Here is a 20,293-nt window from a genome sequence, read left to right on the forward strand (position 1 = left end):
AGAGGTGGTGGTATCATTGGAGGCAGAGAAAGCGTTCCACAGGGTGGAGTGGGGCTTTCTATTTGAAGTCCTTAAGAGGTTCTGCCTCTTAAGTTCTGTAAAGTTCTCAATATTTTACACTAGGTAGAGGTACTCGCCAGGGTTGCTCTTTAAGCCCGTTACTATTCGCTATGGCAATCGAACCCATATCAATTGCGCTTAAATCGGCCAGCTTTACAAAAGGAATTACCAGATATGGCTCTGAACACATACTTTCATTATACGCTGACGATTTACTATTGTTAATTTCTAACCCTATATCTACCATTCCTCAGATAATAGATCTGTTAACCCAATTCGGAAACTTCTCAAGGTACAAGCTAAACTTTTCCAAGAGTGAGTGTTTCCCCGTAAATGACCTGGCCCTTCAGATCCCTGATAGACTCTTCACCTTCAAGATGTCTAGGAGTAATTTTAAGTATTTAGGCGTGAATATAAGTGGAAAACTCTCAGATCTTTACAAAGATAACGTCCCACCACTAATTGACATGCTCAAATATGATTTGGAAAGGTGGAATAATTTACATTTAACTATCGCTGGGAGGGTAAACTGTATCAAAATGAACGTTCTTCCTCGCTTTCTGTACCTCTTTCAATGTCTGCCAGTCTTCCTACCAAAATCACATTTTCGTAAAATAGACAAACTAATCTCCTCTTTTTTATGGCAAGGGAAGACACCTAGAATTAGGAAAGAGCTTTTACAAAGGCATATATCTACAGGAGGATTAGCGCTTTCAAATATAAGACACTACTATTGGGCAGCCAATATCCACAAAGTAATTCTATGGACTAAGGAACCAACATTGAGTTGGTGTGAGCTTGAAGCCAAATCCTGTCCTAATACCTCACTCTTGGCTTTGCTTACATCTACATTACCCAGCCGGCCAACTCAATATTCGAATAACCCGATTGTTGTTTCCACCCTAAGAATTTGGTCCCAATTCAGAAAGGCTCATGGACTCTGTGGATCCTCTATTCATAGTCCCATTCGCAACAACCATCTCTTTCTCCCCCCTTACGGTACGTCCACACAGCAGCTTTAGATGAATCTTCCACCGCTTCCAATGCTTCTCTGTCCATTGACTTTGAATGGGGATGACGTCACTTTGCCTAGCTTTTCGCCGAACTGCATTGTGGGGGAGCGAAGCGAAGATTTCCAGGATTTCCAGGATTCAAAAGTTGAGCAATGTTCAACTTTTGAAGCTGAGCTGGAAGCGTCAGCCAATCAAATCACGTTTATGCAAATCTGACAGTAGAAGCGCTAGCCAATCAAACCACGTGTAAGCAGGGAGAACCAGACCACAGTTCATTTCCTCATATTCCAAATGAGAAATTACGGTAGCAAATCACCCGGTTCTTTACGACCAGAACTATTAACGGGATACAAACCGGAGGAACCAGGCATGGAGGGAGGTGGCAGAGACAGTGGGTGAAACTGGTAGGTTTTCGCCTGTTTGGGGAGTTTATATATATATTAGGGCTGTCAAGTTAACGCGTTAATAACGCGTTAACGCAAAAAAAAATTAACGCCACTAATTATTTTAACGCGATTAACGCATGTGTATTTTTTTTCCTCGGCCGCCCCGTAGTTTCAGAGCGCATCGAGTTTAAAATACCATCTACAAGCTGATTCTGACAGCCCCGCTCCTGCTGCCCGCTTGCGGCAGACCACACTTCCACGCTCACCGGCAGGCACCGACTGGCCATCGGGAGGACCAGGAGGGTGTGTGTTTGTGTGGCGCGAGTGAGCAAAAGAGAGACCGTACGTGCATTGTTGTTGTTAGCATCGGGTGCTAGCTAGCTGCGCTAACGGATATAAGGAGCTGTTTAAAGAGCCTGTGACACGGTTTTCCCCCATCATCCAAACCCATCAATTTGAGTACATATTGTCCCCTTGAAAACCGTTACTGAACTGATTTTGGATATTTGTACTTTGATAACCATTAATCTGCCTTCAATGTTGACAATTTTCTGGATCTTCTCTGGGATTCTTCAAGTCCCGCCAAATGATGGGTGACGTCATTGCGGGCACAGCGCTCCAGCTGCACCGTTCAGGATCCCAGCATCTGCATGTAAACCTTTATATATATACAGTCAGATGTAAACGCACGACGGCGCACACAGCAGCAAGCTCAGACAGCGATGACAGGTTAATGTTGAACGTGTCTGAGAGCTCATATGAGGCTGAAGGATCGGTTTATGTTGTATCTGTTAGAAGTTTAGGAATGAGGTGCGTCAATATGGGCGATCATATGGTCATGCAGCCAGTGGTGGAATGGGACTAACAATCATCCCGGGACTCTCGACCGGCCCACTTCGGTACCGCTAGTAAATTGTCAACGGGGGGAGTGGTTAAGAACTCTTCCATGCTTCTCATCAGACAGTGAAACCTAAAATCTACGCTCACTCGTGCCTTTACCAAAGATAAAAACATGTGATTGAGCTGCTGACCGGCTGTACTGTTTATTTTGTTTTTCTTGCTTTTGTAGATCGATATTTTTGCCTGCCCCACAATAAAACTCAACAGTTCCCACTTCCCTGCATTCTGCTTCTTGTAGCCAGCACCACAAATAAAAGCAGTCTCTGTAAAAACCTCCCCACAATCTAAAAACACAGTTTTTAAAACATTAAAAAGAGGCTTCAGTCTGTGACAGTCCAGGTAGCAGTGAGTGATTGTCTCTCTGTGAGTGCAGAACGGACACTCGGAGGACACGGTGGGGTTTATCTTCGACACAAAGGCGTTAACGCCCAGGGCCCCGTGGAGGATCCTCCACTGCAGGTCTCCTGACCGCTTGTTCAGTGGAGGTTTGTAGAAGAGCCTCCACACTGGTTCACAGGCCCCCGGGCCGTTAAGCCTCTGTTTCCACACCGTGTCTCTCCTCTCGCTTAGCTTCTGTTTGTTCAGGGCCAGAGTGCAGAGTCTATAAAAACCTTTCCCATTCAGCATGTGGAAGTCTGCATGGAGTCTGTGTTTGAGTCCATCCTGGTCTGCTAAAATCCCAATGTCCGGAAAAGGGTCCCCTTCGTCAGGGGTTTCCTTCCTGTTGGAATACTCCCGCAGCATCTCCATCTCATCGTCAGATAGCCTTTGAACCCACTCGTTCAGGATGGTTCTGGTGTGGCGGGCCGACTTCAGGCCGAGCAAAGAGGCCACGGCCTCGGTGTTGTGGAGTCCAGGACCTGCAGCATCCACGATGTTCCTCAGCTTTACGACCCCAACGGACTGAAGCCTCTCAGTGAGTGCAGGTCTGCTGCCGTCCTGGACGTCCAGCCGGGCCCCCCACACCAGAGGCTCTTCCAGGAGCCAGAACAGAGATGCTGCGGGACCCACTCTGGCCCATTTAAAAAGTGTCCATACCTTAAAAAGTCCTTTGTAAAACGGAGGCAAAACACACACACGAGTAAAATCACAGTTTGTTAAAAACAATGACGCATCCAAACCCAGGCCTGCTACCCCCCTTAAAATGGTGCTGGCTACCGGCCCCCAGACGACATCATCGTTTCCTGTCAGGTATCTTTGTAAAAACTGTAGTTTAAAAGCAGCTGCTCGACTCTCCAGGTGCACCAACCCTTGCCCCCCTTCTTCCTTTGGCAGGTACAGCGTGCACTGAGGAACCCAGTGCAACTTATCCCAAAAGAAATTTAAAATAATGCCTTGCAGCTTTTTTAAAAGACCAGCAGGGGGCTCCACACACTTTAACTTATGCCAGAGGCTGGATGCTACCAGGTTGTTGATGACTAGCACCCTGCCTCTGTAGGACATGTAGGGAAGCAACCAGCGCCACTTGTTGAGCTTCCCCTCCACCTTTTCTAAAACCCCTTCCCAGTTTTTCTCCAGTGTGACCTCATCTCCAAGATGGACCCCCAGATACTTTAGACCCCCCTCTTCCATGTCAACCCACCTGGGAGTTGAGGGAGGCCACCAGTCCACTCCCCCACTGCTAGGGCCTCACTCTTAGCCCAGTTGACCTTTGCAGAGGAGATCTTTTGGAAAGTATCCACCACCTGCCCTAGCTTTAAAACATCCTGTTGATTTTTTATAAAAACAATGATGTCGTCTGCATAGGCCGATAAAATAAAACGTGCATTAAAACCAGGTAAAACCAGGCCCTCATTAAAAGAGCGGATATTATGTAGCATTGGTTCTATTGCCAGTGTGTATAACATGCCTGACATCAAGCAGCCTTGTCTTATCCCCCTGGTCACATTAAAGGGTCTAGACAGACCGCCATTTATCTTAAGCACACTCTCAATGTTCACAGACATCACCTTTATCTTGGCGATAAAGCCCGGGCTGAGGCCGAACCTCTCCAGCACCTTCCATAGGTAACGGTGCTCAACCCGGTCGAAAGCCTTTTCCTGGTCTAATGAAACCAGACCAGTGTCGAAACCCAAAGAACCAGAGACTTCCAAAATATCACGAATTAGTGACACATTGTCAACAATTGACCTGCCGGGCACACAGTATGTCTGGGTCCGGTCTACCACCTGGTCCATCACCTTCCTCAACCTGGAGGACAGGGCCCTGGACAGCAGCTTGTAGTCGGTGCACAGCAGAGAGACGGGCCTCCAGTTCTTTATTTCCTGTAGGTCACCTTTTTTCGGAAGGAGTGTTAAAACGGCTCGTCTGCAGCTCAGAGGGAGGAAAGAGTCATTCAAACTTTCATTAAAAAGGTCCATTAGATCCTCTTTTAAAAAGTCCCAAAATGTCTTGTAGAACTCTGGGGGGAGGCCATCTATTCCAGGGGCCTTCCCCCCCTGCATGCTCTTGAGTGCTGCACACAGTTCCTCCTCAGTCAGGGGCCCGTCCAGCTCTTTCTTCATCTCCTCAGACACTGTTGGTAGGCCCCTGCAGAACAGATTAAACCCTCCATCATCTTCACTGTACTCACTGGTGAAGAGGTCGCAGTAGAAGTCCACCGCTCTCTGCCGGATCTGGCTGTCCTCCGTCAGCTGCTGTCCTCCTGCTGACCTCAGAGTGTGGATCAGCCTGCCCTGCCCGTTCTTCTTCTCCAAACTGAAGAAGTACTTTGTGGTCGAATCCATCATGGAAGCGCTCTGGAATCGGGACCGGACCAGCGCCCCCTGTGCTCTAGAACCCAGCAGTCTGCCAAAATGGCTTTTTTAGATTTGAGGTCTTCAATACAACCTGGATTTCCTGTGGAATCTGCAAAGCTCTGCAGTTCCACTATTTCCATCTCCAGATCTCTCATAGACTTGGTGATATCACGAGAAACATTGAGAGTGTACTGAAGACAAAGCTGCTTGATGTCGGTTTTCCCACAATCCCACCACTGCTTCAAAGAGTTAAAATCCCCCTTCCTTTCTCTAAAACCTTTCCAAAAATAAATAAAAACCTCTCTAAAATGTGTGTCTAAAAGCAGAGCAGTGTTAAAATGCCAATACGCAGATTTGCTTTTTATTTTGGCAATAAAAACATCACACAACACAATGGAGTGGTCAGAGAACCCAACAGGCAATATAGCACACTTTCTAACAACATTCAAATGGTGCTTAAAACAATAAAACCTATCCAGCCGGGCCATTGATAAAAGGTTCTCCCTCGTGTGGACCCATGTGTACTGTCTGTGATGTGTGTGATGCTCTCTCCAGATGTCTGATAGACTATGTGTTGCTATTAACTGTGTCATGGCTCGTTTGGATGCAGCATGAGGTTCCCTATGGTTCCTATCTAGCTCGTCATCCTGTGTGCAGTTAAAATCTCCCCCTAAAAATAAAAACTCTTCCGGTTCACACTCACTTAAAACAGCGCTGAGCTCGTTTAAAAACTTAACTCTGGCAGGACCTGAGTCAGGAGCGTACACGTTGATAAAAAACAGATTAAAAAGCTCATAGTTGGCTCTCACCACCAGCAGTCTGCCCTTTACTATTTCTTCCACTGTGTGGGACTTGGGGATAAAGCCTTTAGCAAACAGGACTGCCACTCCTGCACTAGTGCTGCTGAGAGCACTTAAGACCACCTCCCCCTCCCACTCCCTCCTCCAGTCCGTCCCGTTTAAAGTGTCACTGTGCGTTTCTTGTAGCATTGCTACATTTACTTTTTTTTTATTTTAAAAGCTCATAAATACAAGCCCTCTTCCCCACATCCCTAGCGCCATTGACATTTATAGTGCACACTTTATCACTCATTAAAAAGGATGTGAGGAGAGACACACCACTTAAGAACAACAAGTATGTTAAAACCAGCATCCTAAATCCTTTTCTTCTTCATTTAAAATCTCTCGCTTTAACTTCCCTTTCAGGACCTTCAAGCGATAAGACTCCTGCTCAGTGAAGAGATGCATCTGAGCATTCACTGACTGTAGCAACAAGCTCATGTCAGTAAAAAACTCTTCTACTTTTACTAACCTTTTGTTTTTTGTTTTTTTAAGAAAAGCTTTGATTTGCTGCACTTTAAAAAACGGACTTTTAAGTTGTGAGACGGTGAGAGGCTGACTGTCCTCAGCAGTGTCCTCTTCCTCCTCATCTTCAACTTCCTCATCCTCCTGCATCAATTCTTCCTCACTTTCTTCCTTTTCTGCCTCCTTCACCTCCTCCACCATTTCCCCCTCTCAATCAATCAATCAATCAATGTTTATTTATATAGCCCAATATCACAAATGTTACATTTGTCTCAGTGGTCTTCACAGTGTGTACAGAATATCAGTATGACAATACGACACCCTCTGTCCTTAGACCCTCACATCGTACAAGGAAAAACTTCCAAAGAAAACCCAGTTTAAAGGGAAAAATGGGAGAAACCTCAGGGAGAGCAACAGAGGAGGGATCCCTCTCCCAGGACGGACAGACGTGCAATAGATGCCGTGTGTAAATTGAAAAGATAATACATTTGCAACATAGGTAGTCCAAATGTTTGGAAATGCATGTGTGTATATTAGGAAGATGAATCCACGAGGATATCCATCCAGGACCTATGATCCAGGACCACAGCCACGACTCAAGATCCAGCGCTCGCGATCCAGGACCGCAGGATCATCCATGACTCCGGATCCCAGCGTATATAGACACCAAAAAGAAAGACATTTGGGGAAGCTGGGTTAATCGGAACATGAGTGTACACGGGTATAGACAGAGAGAAGGAAGAAGTAAGATGTCCCCCGACAAACTAAGCCTATATCAGCAAAACTAGGGGCTGAATCTAATCAGCCCTAACTATAAGCTTTATCAAAAAGGAAGGTCTTAAGCGCACTCTTAAAAACGGATAGGGTGTCTGCCGCCCGAACACAAACTGGAAGCTGATTCCACAAATGTGGAGCTTGATAAGAAAAGGCTCTGGCTCCCATTGTACTTTTAAAGATTCTAGGAACAACCAACAACCCTGCATTCTTGGAACGCAATGCCCTAGTAGGACAGTAGGGTATAATGAGTTCTTTAAGGTAAGATGGCGCCTGCCCATTAAGGGCTTTGTAGGCGAGAAGAAGAATTTTAAATTCTATCCTGTGTTCTATAGGGAGCCAGTGTAAGGCAGCCAGAACAGGAGTAATGTGGTCCCTTTTCCTAACTCTGGTTAGTACACGAGCCGCAGCATTTTGAATCAGCTGAAGCGACTTGATTGACTTCTTGGTACTCCCTGATAATAAAGAGTTACAATAATCCAGCCTAGAAGTAACAAATGCATGGACTAGTTTCTCTGCATCGTTTTGAGGCAAGATATGCCTGATTTTTGCAATGTTACGTAGATGGAAGTAGGCGGTCCTTGAAATTGATTTTATGTGGGCGTTAAAGGATAAATCCTGATCAAATATAACACCAAGATTCCTTACAGTCTCACTGGAGGCCAAATTAATGCCATCCATAGTTAGTATGTCTTTAGATAATTTGTTTCGTAGATTCTTCGGGCCAAGTACAATAACTTCAGTTTTGGTCGTGTTTAACATCAAAAAGTTTAAGGTCATCCACGTTTTTAAGTCCTTAAGGCAGTCTTGAATTTTATTTAGATGATTAATTTCATCAGGCTTGATTGATAAATATAGTTGAGTATCATCCGCATAACAATGAAAGTTGACAGAATGATTCCTTATAATATTGCCTAACGGAAGCATATATAATGTGAACAAAATAGGTCTGAGCACTGAGCCCTGTGGCACTCCATGGCTAACTTTGGTTTGCGTGGAAGATTCATTGTTAACACGTACAAACTGAGAGCGTTCAGATAGATAGGACCTAAACCAGCCTAAAGCAGTTCCCTGTATGCCAACTAAGTGCTCTAGTCTTTGCAATAGGATATCATGGTCGATAGTATCAAATGCAGCACTAAGATCGAGCAAAACAAGAATAGAGACAAGTCCCTTGTCTGAGGCTATTAGAATATCATTTGTGACTTTAACCAGAGCTGTCTCTGTGCTATGATGTGTTCTAAAGCCAGACTGAAAATCTTCAAATAAATCATTGTTTTTTAAGTAATCACACAACTGTTTTGCGACCGCTTTCTCAAGAATTTTTGAGAGGAACGGAAGATTAGAAATAGGTCTATAGTTGGCTAAAACCTCTGGATCGAGGTTGTGCTTTTTAAGAAGCGGTTTTATCACTGCTACTTTGAATGATTGTGGAACATAGCCTGATAATAAAGACATATTCATAATATTTAATAAAGAAGTGCTAATTAATGGAAAAACTTCCTTTAACAGCTTAGTTGGAATTGGGTCTAACATACACGTTGATGGTTTAGAAGAGAGAATCATTGAATGTAATTGTTCAAGGTTAATGGCTGAAAAGCATTCTAGTTTACTATCTAGTGTAATATTAGAACTTACGATTCCGGGAGCTGTTGATAACACTATACTGGTCGAAGGCAAGAGGTCATTAATTTTGTTTCTAAGATTAACAATTTTATCGTTAAAAAAGCACATAAAATCATTACTACTGAGTGCTAAGGGAATAGCACTCTCTCTCTCCCTCCTTACTCACTGCCACCCTAGTAGTAGTACACATGTCCTTCTCGTCAAAAACGTGACAGGTGGTGTGACAGGTCATACCTCTCCCTACTTATGCAAATGCACTAAGTCCTTTGATGTCAGATTGGCGTGAAAGACCCCCCGGAGTGATTCTTTTATTGTAGCAATTAAGATAGTTAAGGTATTTGACCCCTGACCCCAAGAGTGGAGTAATTGCCCCCAATTAGATTAGCCCCAGGCACCCCCTTTGTGTATAGGCCTTTTATTGTATCAATTAAGATAGTTAAGGTATTTGACCCCTGACCCCGAGAGTGGAGTAATTGCCCCTCAATTAGATTAGCCCCAGGCACCCCCTTTGTGTATAGGTATTTTATTGTATCAATTAAGATAGCTAAGGTATTTGACCCCTGACCCAGAGAGTGGAGTAATTGCCCCACAATTAGATTAGCCCCAGGCACCCCTTTGTGTATAGCCTTTTATTGTATCAATTAAGATAGTTAAGGTATCTGACCCCTGACCCCGAGAGTGGAGTAATTGCCCCGCAATTAGATTAGCCCCAGGCACCCCTTTGTGTAGAGGTCTTTTGTTGTATTGATTAAGATAGTCTCTTTGACCCCTCCCCCTCAGAGCCCTTTGTTGTCTAATCTAATTAGCCTTTGATGCCTCCCCCTTTGATGTGCAATTTCACACTGATGAAAGCCTCTGTATAAATGACTAGGCTACAACCATATAGAGATATGCTCAAAAATAAATTTAAAAAAAAGACAGACAATTCAGCTTACCAAGTCAACCGTCTGAAGCACCAGTCAAGAAACGAATGCGACATAGGGGTGGGTGGGTTCAGAGTACAGCCTCTTTCTGGTCACGTGTGTTGGAGGAGGGGCTCTGTAAGGAAGGTTGAAGGAACGAGCAGGATTTCTCCCCCCGGTTTGACTGCAAAAGACTCTGACCTTTCTCCAAGGGGATCCGCTTGAGTGTCAGTAAGTTTCCTTAAGGTGTCATAATGAGTGAGCTTTTGATTATCTATTCATGTGACATTCACTGTTAGAATATAATGTAATACATGCCATAAAGAAGCCCGTAAGAAGAGCCTGAATGTTTTACTTTTCCTATAAAATGCAAAACAGCAATAGTCAAGACTGTGGTCTAAACTTAAATACATCAGCAACATTTGGATGGATTGCCGTGACATTGTACAGACATTCATGGTTCTTCTATAAAAAGCCTTTGCGTGTTGTTATTTGGCCGAGGTCTAGTTTGGAAACCTATGTCTATTTTAGTGGTACGGTGCCCAGTATCATTATTATATATATATATATATATATATTCTTTATTTAACAGGTAAAAAAACTCATTGAGATTAAAATCTCTTTTCCACGAGTGACCTGGCCAAGAAGGGCCGCATGTACATATAAAACACAGACATGAAAGGCAGACAAATACAGCTGTAAAACACAAATAAAATGGCACATTAGCCAGTCAATATACGAAGTAAAACAAACTATTAAAATCATTCAAAAACTGGTGTACTTTCAAATTATAGCTCACTCGAGATGGTTTCTCCAAAATGACAGGGTTTGCATCCATTAAAGTGTATCTTACAGTTCCTTTGTGAGTGAATTACACACAAATCTGCAGAGTGTCACTAATATATATTATTATTTTTTGATTTTCAACATACTATTTGTACACAATGACTTTTCCATATTTCTGACATTCTATACTTTTCTGACTTTTTTCTGTAGAATCTTGACAAAACTATTACTTGTTCTTAAATGATGACCTATTGCTGGAGATGAGATGAAAAAGCTACAACGCTTAAAGAACTTTGTTCTAAAAACTCTCAATTCTATAATTGACTACCCCCATTCAACGCAATAAGCCGTCTTTTATTAACTATAGGTTTTGCATCCATTAAAGTGTATCTTACAGTTCCTTTAGTTGTAGGATTGTGAACTAATGTATAATTACTTTTATTAACTATAGGTTTGCATCCATTACAGTGTATATTACAGTTCCTTTGTGAGTGAATTACACACAAATCTGCAGAGTGTCACTAATATATATTATTATTTTTTGATTTTCAACATACTATTTGTACACAATGACTTTTCCATATTTCTGACATTCTATACTTTTCTGACTTTTTTCTGTAGAATCTTGACAAAACTATTACTTGTTCTTAAATGATGACCTATTGCTGGAGATGAGATGAAAAAGCTACAACGCTTAAAGAACTTTGTTCTAAAAACTCTCAATTCTATAATTGACTACCCCCATTCAATGCAATAAGCCGTCTTTTATTAACTATAGGTTTTGCATCCATTAAAGTGTATCTTACAGTTCCTTTAGTTGTAGGATTGTGAACTAATGTATAATTACTTTTATTAACTATAGGTTTGCATCCATTACAGTGTATATTACAGTTCCTTTGTGAGTGAATTACACACAAATCTGCAGAGTGTCACTAATATATATATATATATTCTTTATTTAACCAGGTAAAAAAACTCATTGAGATTAAAATCTCTTTTCCAAGAGTGACCTGGCCAAGAAGGGCAGCATGTACAAAGTTACAACATATAAAACACAGACATGAAAGGCAGACAATTACAGCTGTAAAACACAAATAAAATGGCACATTAGCCAGTCAATATGCGAAGTAAAACAAACTATTAAAATCATTCAAAAACTGGCAACATTTTAAAACGATGTCAGGATATACGAGCACTCACATCGACCAAAACTAAAAAAGTTTTACGCAGTGACTGACATTCTGTATGGGAGTTCACAACCGAGCTGCTGTGGGGAGATGAGTATGTTATGGCTCTCGGGGGATGGTGGGTTAAGAGACAGATTCTTAGTTTATGGACTGCCTCAGGGGGTTAACGAAATCTACTAAAAACAAAGTACTTCATTATCTACTTTTTTCAGCTTTTATACACAAAAGTGCAGGGAAGGTAGGCAGATTTAGAACACTATCTGTGCGATAGTGTTAGTGTTCCCTGCCCTTATCCATTTATTTTTCTTTATTCAGCAATCGGCAATTGTGTCACCTTGTTTTTCTTGTTATTTAGGAAAGTGCTTGCTTAAATGTTTGTATTTTAAGTGCATATTATAGAACAGGTATAGGGCAATATCAAAATTAGCCCAAACTTTTTTTTATTCACAATGTTTACTGATAATTATCAAATATGCATGGCGTCCAATTCTTAACTTTTCCCTAAAACATTCTAGAATTTCTTTATCTAACACAAAAAAACATGATTTTTAAAAACATTTGACAACAATAGATACGTTGTTCCTGTTTTTATTACGATTATCAGATACAAAATGATAAGTATAAATAAATCTATGCTTTCAAATGCATTATTCAGAGATATTAGGCCTGTCAAATCAAAACTGGAGCATGTGAATAAGAGAGAGCTGAGTCCTAACCAGCACCCCCTCTGACCCAAACCAAACTCTGAGCAGCAGGCGGCTGAGACGGAGCCAACCAGCATGCGGACCAAAGTGCTGCTAAGAACTCATGTTTAAATGAAATAGCAAGCACTGAATTCAAAGTGTGTATTTACTACACTAAGAGGAAAAGGAGATTTACCAGAGTTCTGTTGTGAGAGATTCGTGAGTAGAGCAGCGGCATCACGTTTACAATCCCTCCTGTTAGGACGAAACCACAACTGCAGGTAAATGTGATGATGATGTGTGACAGGTTGAATGCCGCACAATAATCATTTTATTTCTGAAATCTTCGTTCTCGTAATCGTTTAACCAACATTGTAGTTCAAAATCAAATTTGAATAATCACCCTGTGCTCGAACCAAACAAAAGAGAATACAAAATACACTCATGTAATAACAAAAAATAAGTTAATTTGTCATTTAAAAGCAAATAAGACAAACTCTACGAATACAGACTTTACATTTTCCAACATCGACATAATACAATTGAAATGTAACCATTTAACATATAAAATCGCTCATGTTTTCATCATGGGTATCTACAGCATTACTATACTTTAGAGAAGATTGGTACAGTATATGATGATGTACATTATATATATATGTATAAAGCTTATGTGGGATACACAAATAAATATCACCCAATGGATGTTATCTACATCTCATCACATTTAACTCCTCAGAGTGATTGTGTCTTGATATTTGTCTATATTGATGTTACACATGGAGCTGCTGTGATGCAAGTCAAATTTGATCTGACCATTAAAGTATTATCGTATTATCGTATCGTATTTCTGTAGGAGATCCACACATAGACAACTCAACATCACAAAGAGGTCAAAAACTTCACAACAGCCCTTTCAATTGGGACAAAATGTATCGACAGTCATTTAAAAATGACCCCTCTCACAACTAAGAAGAAGTTAAGAAAATGGACACTGCAAATATAGCAAGGTAAAATGCCAAGTGGGTACAGCTCATTACAAATGTTAATCTTGGGTTTGCTTTCACTCGATGAAGCTCAGTGCAAGTTCTTTCATGAAGTGCAGGGTCTTTCATGAAGACTTTCACCTTTCCTAGTCGGATTCTCGTCCCCCTAAATCTATCACAGCACGATGGAGTCTAATCGCCAAAGTTTAATATATATATTGCCCTTTGTATACACAGCAATAAATATGTTTATCGCACTAAACAAACTTCAACTGTCAATCATTCCAAGCACTCTTTAAACCGAGGAGGAGGGGCACACTTAAAATATTGTAACGCAATTGAATCACATTACAAAGTTTGACCCAAAGTTGCTCCCACGCGGATGTCCCCCATGAATTGAATGGTTTTGGAAGAGCAAAGGTAGCAGATAAATTGGCAAGAGCTACAAGTATTGCACATATAGTGTTAGCAATATGATAGCAGAAGAGATAATATGCATATTAGACTGACACAGTGAGTGAAAAGAGGAAGAAAAAGGTTTGATTAGCAGCATTATATTTGTTATTCAGACAACATTTTAGAGAGTTTAATTCCAAATTATGCAAGTTAACTGATGATGGCAGGAAATAGTTCAAATGAAAAAAATAGCGCTTTTTTCCTTATATATTACACCTAAATATGGAAAGGTTATAAGTTGTATGTTGGCTCTGAAATACCGAATTTACTATACCAATTAAAAGAAAAAAGTCTTATCATATAGACTCTTCCTTCCATAAAATATTTGGCAACATTTGCAAAATATTTGGAAAAATTCTGAATCATTCGGTACAGCTTTGTATGTGGTTTCACTTACATTTTCTCTTAACATGGTCTTCAATATTTGAAAGTCAACTACAAGGCAAACATGCCCATTTAAAGACAAATAAAATAAAAATGGGAAACTACTATGCAAAACGCTCTGTATATATTGATCATAATGTAGTCATTACCCGTTTAATAAGTGTGATGATGGGGACGATTGAAAACAGAACGAGTAGTGACCCCTGTGTAAAAAGAATGGCCGAAGTTTGTAAACTGGAAGACATTTTGGATATCGTTCGTTCTGGCAGTACTATTCCGGGTCATTGGGAAACGATTGTAAACGAAACATTTAAAGTGGTCCTGGAATCTTCATTTTCCAAAACATTCTGTAACATTATCTCAGAAATGAAACAAACATCAAAAGTGTATCATGTGCTTTCATTGTATGCTCTGTTTGTAGATGTAATGCATCTGTGTGTTGAAAACAGCATACACGTGAATATTTTGACTGAAGTGAAAAAACTCCATCACGATATCTCCAGTAATATGGGGAATTCTGAGCTGGAGACTGTCCTGGGGATGCTACAATCAGTATAACTATTGATTTTGTGTGTGAAAAAAATAAAAAAAGTGTTTTTTACATCTAAAAACTGTTGTCATCATTATAGCAAGGGGAGCGTGTGTCACAATTCACATGCTATGTCACGTTTGTAGTTTTTGTCTGTGTTGGTGTTTTTCTTGTCTTTGGGTTTCCTGTCTTATTGTGTTAAGTGTTCACCCCCGTTTCCTGCCTGTCTGCTTTCTGTCTGTTTCCCTCCCTGATTACCCGATTGTGTTCACCTGTTGTCCTTGTGTTTCTCCTCCCCTGCCCGGCTGTTTCTCGTTGTCATGATTACCCCTTCTTGTATTTAGTCTTGTCTCTGTCTGTGTTCAGTGTTGGGTCATTGTTTGTTGGTGACGGAGTTCACCGGAGAGTGTTCTGTTCTGTATTTGTCATTTATCCTTGGAATAAAGGGTTTCTCAAGAGTTATCTACATTTGGGTCCTGCTTCCTTCACTCATCCGTGACAGAATGACCCAACCAGGAAACGGGGGTGAACACTTAACACAATAAGACAGGAAACCCAAAGACAAGAAAAATACCAACACAGACAAAACTACAAACGTGACATAGCATGTGAATTGTGACAGACTCTGGTTCCTCCTCGAGTCCCCTCTCTAGTTTCCCTCTCGAGTTCCCTCTCGAGTTCCCTTCTCTAGTTACTCATCTAGTCCCTCCTCGAGTCCCCTCTGTAGTCCCTTCTCGAGTTCCCTCTCTGTTTCCATCTCGAGTCCCCTCTCCAGTTCCCCCTCGAGTCCCCTCTCGAGTTCCCTCTCGAGTTCCCTCCTCTGTTCCCTCCTCTGGTCCCTCCTCGAGTCCCCTCTTTAGTTCCCCTCTCAAATCCCCTCTCGTGTTCCCTTCTCTAGTCCCCTCTGGAGTCCCCTCTCCAGTCTCCTCTCGAGTCCCCTCTCGAGGTCCCTCTCCATTCCCTATTCAAGCCCCTACGCAAGTGTCGTTGGAGGTCCCGCCGTCTACTCCCCTGCCGGGGGTCCTGCCAACCCTGTGTCCTGTGCCGTTGGAGGTCCCGCCGTCTACTCCCCTGCCGGGGGTCCTGCCAACCCTGTGTCCTGTGCCGTTGGAGGTCCCGCCGTCTACTCCCCTGCCGGGGGTCCTGCCAACCCTGTGTCCTGTGTCGTTGGAGGTCCCGCCGTCTACTCCCCTGCCGGGGGTCCTGCCAACCCTTTCTCCTGTCCCGTTGGAGGTCCCGCAGAATACTCTTCTGCCGGGGGTCCTGCCAACCCTTTCTCCTGTCCCGTTGGAGGTCCCGCCATCTACTCCCCTGCCGGGGGTCCTGCCAGCTCTGTGTCCTGTGCCGTTGGAGGTCCCGCCGTCTACTCCCCTGCCGGGGGTCCTGCCAACCCTGTGTCCTGTCCCGTTGGAGGTCCCGCCGTCTACTCCCCTGCCGGGGGTCCTGCCAGCTCTGTGTCCTGTGCCGTTGGAGGTCCCGCCGTCTACTCCCCTGCCGGGGGTCCTGCCAACCCTGTGTCCTGTGCCGTTGGAGGTCCCGCAGAATACTCCCCTGCCGGGGGTCCTGCCAGCCCTGTGTCCTGTCCCGTTGGAGGTCCCGCAGAATACTCTTCTGCCGGGGGTCCTGCCAACCCTTTCTCCTGTCCCGTTGGAGGTCCCGCCGTCTACTCCTCTGCCGGGGGTCCTGCCAGCTCTGTGTCCTGTGCCGTTGGAGGTCCCGCCGTCTACTCCCCTGCCGGGGGTCCTGCCAACCCTGTGTCCTGTCCCGTTGGAGGTCCCGCCGTCTACTCCCCTGCCGGGGGTCCTGCCAGCTCTGTGTCCTGTGCCGTTGGAGGTCCCGCCGTCTACTCCCCTGCCGGGGGTCCTGCCAACCCTGTGTCCTGTGCCGTTGGAGGTCCCGCAGAATACTCCCCTCCCGGGGGTCCTGCCAATCCTGTGTCCTGTGTCGTTGGAGGTCCCGCCGTCTACTCCCCTGCCGGGGGTCCTGCCAACCTTTTCTCCTGTCCCGTGGGAGGTCCCGCAGAAGACTCTTCTGCCGGGGGTCCTGCCAACCCTATATCCCGTGCCGTTGGAGGTTCTACCGGGGGCCCTGCCAGCCCCATGTCCATCACTGGTCTCGCCGGGGTTCCTGCCAACTCCTGGTCCTTTTCCGTGGGGGATCCTGCCGAAGCCTGTCCGACCGGCTCCGGTTTCTGTCCGGCCGACACCGGGTCCTGCCCGATCTCCGGAACTGGCCCATCAGCGCTTTCCTGCCCGGCCTCCTGATCCTGTCCGGTCGACACCGGCTCGAGCCCGGCCCCCTGAGAGCCGCGGTCTTCGCCCTCGAGCCCGGCCCCCTGAGAGCCGCGGTCTTCGCCCTCGAGCCCGGCCCCCTGAGAGCTGCGGTCTTCGCCCTCGAGCCCGGCCCCCTGAGAGCCGCGGTCTTCGCCCTCGTGCCCGGCCCCCTGAGAGCTGCGGTCTTCGCCCTCGGGCCCGACCCCCTGACTCTTCCTGCCGTTGCCTTCGCCCTCGGACCCGGGTCCCTGACTCTTCCTGCCGCTGCCTTCGGTCCTCCATGGTCCCCACCTTGGACTCTGTTTTGACCCCGGGCCGTCCGCCCGAGACCCCTTCCTGGTTCTCGGCCTTGTCCCCGGGCAGTCCGCCCGAATCCCCCTTTTTGGACTGTACCTTGCCCCTCGGGCCGTCCGCCCGTGACCCCTTCCTGGTCCTCCGCTGTGTTCCTGGGCTGTCAGCCCAAGACCCGTCCTCCGGACCCCCTCCGCCCACCCTGCTTGGGGTTTTGGACTTTTTTTTTTTTTTTTTTTTTTTTTTTTTAGGGACGTCTGGAATCCGTCCCTTGAGGGGGGGGTTCTGTCACAATTCACATGCTATGTCACGTTTGTAGTTTTGTCTGTGTTGGTGTTTTTCTTGTCTTTGGGTTTCCTGTCTTATTGTGTTAAGTGTTCACCCCCGTTTCCTGCCTGTCTGCTTTCTGTCTGTTTCCCTCCCTGATTACCCGATTGTGTTCACCTGTTGTCCTTGTGTTTCTCCTCCCCTGCCCGGCTGTTTCTCGTTGTCATGATTACCCCTTCTTGTATTTAGTCTTGTCTCTGTCTGTGTTCAGTGTTGGGTCATTGTGTGTTGGTGACGGAGTTCACCGGAGAGTGTTCTGTTCTGTATTTGTCATTTATCCTTGGAATAAAGGGTTTCTCAAGAGTTATCTGCATTTGGGTCCTGCTTCCTTCACTCATCCGTGACAGCGTGTCTGATACATGTGTATTACAGTCCTTCATGTAGTGTTTTTCAGTGTTTTCTGTGTGTCTGTACACACAAAGCACACTTCATTATCTACTTTTCAGCTTTTTTAAAAAGAAAAGTGTATCTTTCGGTAACTTTACCAGAGAATTTAAGCATAAATCTGTCAAATGTTCAAAACAGCCTTGTTTCACTGAAATACCCTCAAAATGACAAACTGCCATTAAGAGTCAGAATCTTAACGAAATCTCCTCAAACAGAGTACTTTCTACAGATGAAGCCTCCCACTCAACGCAATATGTCCCACCCACTCAGCAAATCATATAAAACTAAGGACGACCGTTAAAAACTAGCCATGGATCTGAGAAAAACCAAGTCTGATGTAGCCTCCCCTTATTATCACCAGGATAATGGATATGGGCTTAATGACTGGATGTTACAAAGTAGGGGAGAGGATGTTCCCGAAGAAGAGCTCTCCTCTATATATTATCCATGTAAGGTCTTTAGGACAAAAGAGGACCATGATAACATGACATATGAAGAATATCTTTCTTTAAAAGATGGTATTATAGATAACCTTTATAGAAACAGTATATCTCATACCATTCGCCAAGATCGCAAACGACAATTAGCAGAAAAGAATAGAAAAAGTAAAGAAAAACGAAGAAAAAGAAAAAGCAACATGAAAAGGAGAAGAGAAATTAAAAGCAAACGCAGAATGCGAATGAAAAGAAAAGGGACCATAGGACGGAAAACTAAAAAGACAAAAAGAAGGAAGGTAAAAAGAAACAAGGTGAACAAATTTAAACTAGAGGATGGTGTTGTAGAGCCATTATGGATCATAATAATCTTATAGATCATCTCCCGCTAACCGACTGCTGCGAATGTGTTGAACAAATACCAAAAGCAATGGCAGAGCTTTGCTTCAGTATAATGAGAGAAAAAGCGCGATACTGTGGAATTGCCCAAATTGGCGACAGTGCCAGAATATGTATTAAAAGACTGTTGGAGGATCTCTATTCTAGTGTCGGTTGTCATTACAGCGAAGGATACGCCAAAACGTGTGACGACATAGACAAAGCTTTTGAAGACAATTATATGGTACCTGTCCTTACAGCTAAACAAATCCTACGCCAGGTATTCAACAGACCACAAGAAGCACATGAAGTCCCAGAAAGGATTACATTCAGAGCTAATAATGGAGAAACCGAAGAAGAAGCAAAGCAGATTATAATCGTTGCGGGTGAAAGGATAGAGAATTTACATGTGATGTTAAAGCATTTATCTGATATAAAAAATGCTTTCGTATACTTCCAAGAGACCCCTAAACATCTACTTGGGCTGTGTGAATTGAACGACAAACCGATCACTGTCAATGAAACGCGGAGAGAAGCAGCAGTGCAAATCGTTAAGTCTATTACCTTGTATGCACTACGACATTAACTTGGTAAAATGTAATATGTTTTCTATGAATTGTGTTGAATGTTGTGTTTTTTCAATTAAACAACCATTACACAATGAAAATGTGTTTTATTTTTTTGCTTTCACATATAGTAATAGTATTGTAAACGAAACATTTATAGTGTATCATGTGCTTTCATTGTATGCTCTGTTTTTTGACATTGCTTTTGGTATTTGTTCAACACATTCGCAGCAGTCGGTTAGCGGGAGATGATCTATAAGATTATTATGATCCGTAATGGCTCTACAACACCATCCTCTAGTTTAAATTTGTTCACTTTGTTTCTTTTTCTTTTCACCTTTTTGTCTTTTTAGTTTTCCGTCCTATGGTCCCTTTTCTTTTCATTCGCATTCTGCGTTTGCTTTTAATTTTTCTTCTCCTTTTCATGTTGCTTTTTCTTTTTCTTCGTTTTTCTTTACTTTTTCTATTCTTTTCTGCTAATTGTCGTTTGCGATCTTGGCGAGTGGTATGAGATATACTGTTTCTATAAAGGTTATCTATAATACCATCTTTTAAAGAAAGATATTCTTCATATGTCATGTTATCATGGTCCTCTTTTGTCCTAAAGACCTTACATGGATAATATATAGAGGAGAGCTCTTCTTCGGGAACATCCTCTCCCCTACTTTGTAACATCCAGTCATTAAGCCCATATCCGTTATCCTGGTGATAATAAGGGGAGGCTACATCAGACTTGGTTTTTCTCAGATCCATGGCTAGTTTTTAACGGTCGTCCTTAGTTTTATATGATTTGCTGAGTGGGTGGGACATATTGCGTTGAGTGGGAGGCTTCATCTGTAGAAAGTACTCTGTTTGAGGAGATTTCGTTTGGATTCTGACTCTTAATGGCAGTTTGTCATTTTGAGGGTATTTCAGTGAAACAA

The sequence above is a fragment of the Pseudochaenichthys georgianus genome, chromosome 11, assembly GCF_902827115.2.
Source record: "Pseudochaenichthys georgianus chromosome 11, fPseGeo1.2, whole genome shotgun sequence".
In the NCBI taxonomy this organism is placed as follows: Eukaryota; Metazoa; Chordata; class Actinopteri; order Perciformes; family Channichthyidae; genus Pseudochaenichthys; species Pseudochaenichthys georgianus.